This window comes from Mesoplodon densirostris, chromosome 8 (assembly GCF_025265405.1).
Source record: "Mesoplodon densirostris isolate mMesDen1 chromosome 8, mMesDen1 primary haplotype, whole genome shotgun sequence".
In the NCBI taxonomy this organism is placed as follows: Eukaryota; Metazoa; Chordata; class Mammalia; order Artiodactyla; family Ziphiidae; genus Mesoplodon; species Mesoplodon densirostris.
Genome location: NC_082668.1, coordinates 13,852,026 through 13,859,018, shown reverse-complemented (window position 1 = coordinate 13,859,018; position 6,993 = coordinate 13,852,026). Strand labels below are relative to the sequence as shown.

Sequence of the window (6,993 nt, the reverse complement as noted above, 5' to 3'; positions counted from 1 at the left end):
AGCAGAGCCAAAGATGCAGGCAACCAGTGAAGATTCTTTGGAAGACTCTGGGGTCCAGAATCTCCCCCACTATGGGGGAGAAGCTACCTAAGAGACTGGGTGAGGGGAAGGTAAGCCTTAGAAGAGTTCCTGAGCCACAGATGACACTGCATCTCCACCTCTGCCCAGTTAGCTAACAACAAGACTCCAACCTGGTGCCTGAGAGCTTGCCTTCCCATTCTCACCTCTACCTAGAAACACCCTCCACAAGGCCAACTCAGTGTTTTCAAATATGAGAAACTCCAACCAAATAAAAACAAAAAGGAAATGTTTCCTTACTCTCCCCTGCTCTGAACCTTACTTTCCCCCAGGGTCCTTAATATGACTGAACTGGAAACCTCCTTCCATACTTCCTGGGTTCACTACCTTCTCCATCCTGGGGAGAGGAAGAAAAGGGGATCAAGAACAGAGACTGACCAAAAGCAGAAGGGGAAGGGGCAGGAGACCAAAAAGAGTTTTCTGAAAAAATGGGGAGGAGGGAAAGCAGGAAAGATAAGTAGGTCACTGTCTTGCACCTATAATACAAAGTGAAGAAAGTTTGATTTGGAAGGTAAGTCCTGGGGCATCTGCCCCCCAAGCCCCAGAGTAGGGGTAGGAGGCCAGTGGCAACAGCTGCCTGGTGTTGTTGCTGAAGCGTTACAAAGTGCCATGACGGAGCTGTCAAGAGGCAGCCCTTGGGGGCCAGGACTCAGTGTGCTGTTACCGTAGGGGCTGTGTGCTGAGCGGTGGGGATGGAGGTTATTTCTTAGCTCTCGTGCTAGCTCCATACTTGTTTGCTGCTAGCCACGCCCTCAGTTGCTACAACACTGGCTCTTGTTCTGCTGGGACTGCTCATGGAGATCCACACTCCGGCTTCGGCCTGCTGTACTCCCCAGATCCTGGGGTTCACTCTTTGGCAACTTCTTAGCTATTGCCAGGAAGAGATCATTCACATTCACAGCTGTCTTGGCTGAAGTCTCCATAAACAATAAGCTGTTGTCATCAGCATACGCCTGGACCTCTTTGTACTCTGCCAAGCGCTTGTTGGCCAGGTCAGCTTTGTTCCCCACCAGAGCAATAACGATGCAAGAGAGGCCTGTTGCTGTAGGTCCTTTACCCATGTCTTTGCTCGGGCGAAGCTTTCCTGATTAGTACTGTCATAAACCACAGCTGCAGCTTGGGCACCTCTGTAGTACATGGGGGCCAAGCTATGGTATCGCTCCTGCCCAGCTGTGTCCCAGATCTCAAACTTGACTGTTGTGTCTTCTAGACAAACCGACTGGGTGAGGAAGGCCACTCCAATGGTGCTCTCCTGGTACTTGTGGAACTGCCCCTTGACAAAACATAATTCCAGGCTAGACTTCCCCACTGCAGATTCACCCAGCAGGACCAATTTGAACTGGCATATTTTGCTGGCCTGGGGCTGCCCATTGGGCCTGGCTGTGCTTCTGCTAGTCATGGCTAGATTATCAGAGTGGGCAAAGGTAGAGGGAGGGGGAAGCCATAAAGCGGCAGAGGGGGGTGAGGGGAGGGCAGGGGACTTCCAGACTTCAACAGTCCTGGGGCTTCGTCTCCCCCGTCGGGCCCAAGCCTGTGTCCCCTTCAAACTCTTCTGTACTTGGTTCATAATTAATATTAGTCATCAGGTTGAAAATATGCCATATAGGTTTTAGAGAGTTTTGATTCACCATTATTATATTGAAAAGGAAAATGCTATTTAATCATTTTAGATAGAATGAATATGCACTATCTATATGAATCTCTATTTGCAAAAAACAATGTTAACAGTGGTAATACATGTTTAGAAAGAGATTTGCTTATATCCATTCAGTGAGACAACTATTATTTTTGAGTGCCCCCCTTGTACTAAATGTTGTACTGGAAGCTGCATATATAATAGTGAAAGAAGCAAGATATGTTTCTGTCCTGTTGGAGCTTGTATTTTTGGAGGATATAGTATTAAATAAATGCACAATTATTTATATAAGCACATATTCAGATAAATGGTATGGATGACATAAATATGGGGCTGTGATACTAAAGAGATACTCTGGAGAGTGTGGAGGGACATTTGGAAGAAAGGAGGGTTACTTACATACTCTGATGGTGACTATCACTCTTATACCGAGAAAAGGGCCAGCATGATATAGTGGAAGGATCTCTGCTCTGGATGGTTGGGATAGGTGGTTTCCAGTTTGCACTGGTACAATTATATGCTGTAGGTCTTTGGATAATTCACTCGACTAGAAGCTCTGTGAGGCAAGAACTTCATCTCTCTTGATCACCGCCATGTTCTCCGTGCCTAGAACACTGGGTGGCACATAAAAACTGCACAATAATTACTTGTTGAAATAATGAGCACAATTTAACCAATGGTAATGGAGATCCTACTCTTTGCTGCTCACGGTGCCAGGTTTTTATCCAATAATCATAAAATAAGAAACTTGGATTAGATGACCTTTCCATTGATGATTTGCTTCTTTGTCCTCAGATTCATCTCCTGTACTTGCCTTGCTTTGCTCTGTATTGCAGGAGGCTGATCTGTAAAAAAATGCATTTCCCGAATTTCTTTACCAACTAACTTTGGGTGAGGTTTGATGGAGAAGGAATGCTGGTGAAAAACAAGACAAGGAGGAGAAAGTGGTCAGCACATATTTCCCTCTTTCATTCTACTTAGTGTGGCTCTGTAGCAGTAGTTGATACTTCTCTGTTGTTTTCACCCCTACCAGGCAGACACCCACTCTAGGAGCTAGCTTCTGCTGGACAGATTCTGGACTCAACACTATATCCTTTCTCTGCCCTCTAGCCTTGAGGGTAAAGCAGCTATCTGGAGCTGCTATCCTCAGGGATTTCTTACCTTCTCCTCTTTGCTCGTTCAGCTCATTTATGCACCTATAGAACTAGTTACACATATTCATTTTATATGTCTACTAATGTGGGTGTCCAATTTTCCTGTTAGAACCTGACTCCTTCCTGACAAAACTCCTTCCATTTTCCAAATGCAGTGACTCCAACATTGACTTCTCATTTACAATGCTTTGAAAAAGAGGAATTTTGAGATTTCCAGTGCTCAATAAAAGGTGTCACCTCAAAGCAGTGAATGTTTAAAAAATCTCTTACTGTTATGAGAGTAATAAAACTTATCCATAGATGTAACCTTTAAATATTTGAGGTCTGATTATTTAATTATTAAAGATAGGCTTTTGTGTAAAGTTCTTTTTAAATATATGTTAAAATGTGGGGACCAATACTTATTCACTGCTAGGATAATTGATCAAGATATGGTTATACCTGTTTCTACTGAAGAGAAACAAAATAAAAACATGAGGTTTGCATTGCCTGAGGGCATGTTTAGAAAATTCACTCTGGGTTTTGAGATACTGAAGCTTACTCTTCCTGTTCAATTATAGTGAATACATGCAATTTTAATTACTGCTAAATAGTGACTATGTAACCTATGGAGATAACTGAAAGGAACAAATTTTTTGGTACCTCTTAATTTCCTACCCCTATCTCACCCCTGCCTTCACCCCTCTCCTCATTGGTAACCACTAGTTTTTCCTCTATATCTATCAATTTGTATCTTTTTTGGTATATTCACTGGTTTGTTTTATTTTTTATTCCATATGTAAGTGATAGCACAGTATTTGTCATTCTCTCTCTGACTTAACATAATACCTCCAAGTTCAGCCATGTTGTTGTAAATGACAAAATTTCATTCTCTTTTATGTCTGAGTAGTATTCCATTGTGTATGTGTGCATGTGTGTGTATGTGTGTATTACATCTTCTTTATCCATTAATCTGTTGATGGATACTTAGGTTGTTTCCATATCTGGGCAATTGTGCATAATGCTTCTATGAACATTGGGGTGCATGTATCTCTTCTAATTGGTGTTTTTGTTTTCTTTCAGATAAATACCCAGGAATGAAATTGCTGGGTCATATGGCAGTTCTATTTTTAGTTTTTTGAGGAACCTCCATACTGTTCTCAGTGGCTGCACTAACTTACATTCCCACCAACAGTGCAGAAGGGTTCCCTTTTCTCTACATCCTCGCCAACATTGTTATTTGTGGTCTTTTGGATGATAGCCATTCTGATAGGTGTGAGGTGATAGCTCATTATAGTTTTAATTTGCAGAAATGAACAATTTACTTGAATTTTGTTTTAAACTAAATCAGTGGGTGTGATTAGCTCTCTCTCCTCTGAAATCACTTATAAATAATTATCAAAAGGCAAATTACCGAATAGCTAGAAATATGTGGTACTGTATAGTAAAAACTTTCATGGTTGAATAGTCTTTGTTGTTGAACTGGGAGATTAAGATTATGGTTCAAAACTAGAAGTCTGGTATAGTGAACATATTTTAAGGATTTTTTCTTTGCTCAGTATCATTTTCCACTTGCACATGCTTTTGTAAAGTCAGTGAGTAATGAAAAAAAAAACCTTCATTCAGTATTGCTATTTATAGTGGCATTTCTCAAGTTGGAATTCCCTCAAGCCGTAAAACTTAATGCTATAGTTGCATGTAGAGGGGCAGCCATACTAGCTATGTTTCTTTCCCAACTGTGATCCGACAGCTCCAAGTATGAGGTCACTGATGACATGAAACCTGAAAAGTGCTCTTGTGGGTCATAGATTTTTGCTGTGCCTTTGCCAGCCTCATTTTCTGTTGAAGATAGAATGAGGAAGGCTTGCATTAGCTAACCCAGAAAAGGGCTGGATTGCAGAAGCCAGGATATGTACATCTTGATAGGATGAGATGATAGATGAGGATGGCAGTCAGGATTGTCTTATGTTCCTTGTGGGGGCTTATGCAAGATTCTTGTGGAAGAGTTCTTTGTTGGAAGAGTTGGATTAGCTGCACATTACTCTTGTATATCGAGATTACAACACTATAGATTATAGAGACGTTCAGAGTTTGAAAAGACCATGCTATTTGTATTGGATTCTGAATTTGGCTGATTGCATTTTCCTCATGTCATTTATCATGTTCCTTTATTCCCTATATTCCCTGTTAACTAGTGGTAAGATCTAGAAGCTTCATTATATTCAGGCAAAATTTTTAGAAGGCATAAATGCTTCCTGGGTGGTTCTGTGTACTTTATATTGCATCATATCAAAAGAAATAATGGCTACATTTGATGACCTTAATACTACTGCTGGGATGAGTGTCGGCAACTGCTCCATCTATTATGAAGTTACCCATCAAACTTTCTCCTAAAAATTGTATTAGTCATTGTCTAGATCTAAATGCATTATTTCGTTATGGGTTACTAAATGGTGAATTTTCAAATTCTTTCATTTGTTCACCATTTTTATTTTCTTCATTAACAATTTGAAATGCAGTTTAAAACGTGAGGGCATGATAAATACTTGACTCCTTTCCCTTACCAATAATCAGAATAGTTATTTCATGCTGACTGTCTCCAAAGATCACCAATGAAGATCTTATTTTTAAAAATGTTCTGTGTATTACTGATAACTCATGGATTTTAATTTTTTGGTATGTTTCAAACTATTTCAATCATTTTTCTTTTATATACACAAACTGTTCTATCTTTAACCAGAAGCTACCCCTTCAAGTCTTTTTTATCTCCTTTTTAAGTAATAGCAATGATCTTCAAAATTTTTCTTGATTTCTGTTTCAACAAGCTGTCCTGGGCTTATCTTATACATTTTCTCTTTCACATCGGGAATCAACTATCTTTTCAAGGTACCATTATTCCTTTTCAGAAAAGATATTTAGAGATCAAATCTGGGGCATCAAGAGTGCTCATTGTCACTTGATTGTTATTGTTTTCAGGTCCTTTCTGCAGTCAGAGACCAGATATCAATACATTTTAGAAAGAGAAAATCAAGCCATAGCTAATACTGATATTTCTAATTCCAATTTGAGCCAGAAGGCTATACTCAGCATCTTTATACCAGTATCATTTTCTTCCTATGCTGAAAGCCCTAGTGCCCAATGACATCAATGTAATTTTTGTACCAGATTCAGTATAGATACCACCACACATCTGTGCACTTGCCTTGAGTTTTATCTGGCGTGACCTTAGGAACCACTTACATTCTTCCCAAGTTCCTGGAGTTCAGTTCCTGCTGCCTTCACTGCCATTAAAGACCAAAGATCTCCTTGTGATAGTGTGCTTAAATCTCTCCTGTCACTTGAAGGTATGTTCCTGCCATGTTCTGTCTGTGCTCATGTTTGTTTCTGTAAAATTTGAGATGAATTTTTACATTCCTTGTGTAGTATATTCAGGGTATATTCAGATATATTCAAAATATAGGCCAGGATTAAGTCTCATTGTCTTGATTGCTTTATTGATTAACAGTGGCGTGTACCTCTGTGTGTGTGTGTGTGTGAAAATTTTTGGAGAATGTCAGCTGTACAGTGGTTGTCTCCTTCCCTGCCCATCTGGTGGGAGAGACCTGGCAAGTGGGCAGGGACTCCTTTTGAGTCTGGGACTACCAGGGATTCTCAGCTGCCCTACTAGCTTGTAGCCTTTAAGACTCCATTAAAATTTTACTTTTTTTTTCTTTTTACCCGTCTTGATACTCTGCTCTGTCCAAGATGAAATTTTTCTTGTGTCTCATTTCTCCTTGGAGGGTCTTGTATCTTTTGTCATTTAGTTCCTCTAGTTGACTTGAGACATCAGCTCTCAGCTGGGCTTGCTACATGGTTTAGGGTCTGTGAATTATCTAGCTTTTTCTTCTTTTAAACATTTTTTATTGGAGTATAGTTGATTTACAATGCTGTGTTAGTTTCATATATAGCTTTTTTTTGTGGTTAGGGTAGGAATGACATTCTCTCAGAAGTTTCTACTTTGTTAGTGGGCTGAAATAGAATTTTAATCAAAAATTGGTATCTATTTTGGGAGGCTGAGAAGTGAGGAAGGAGATGAGTCGGCTAAAATGCCCCTCTTATAAATAAATGGCTATGAATAATAGTAAATAATAGACAGAAATGGGGGTT

At 40.0% G+C, this 6,993-nt stretch overlaps 1 pseudogene; it reads right to left on the bottom strand.

Moving 5' to 3' along the window:
- Positions 1-737: 737 nt before the first annotated feature.
- LOC132495111 (ras-related protein Rab-5B-like) lies at positions 738-1,515 on the bottom strand (annotated as a pseudogene).
- Between the last annotated feature and the right edge of the window lie 5,478 nt (positions 1,516-6,993).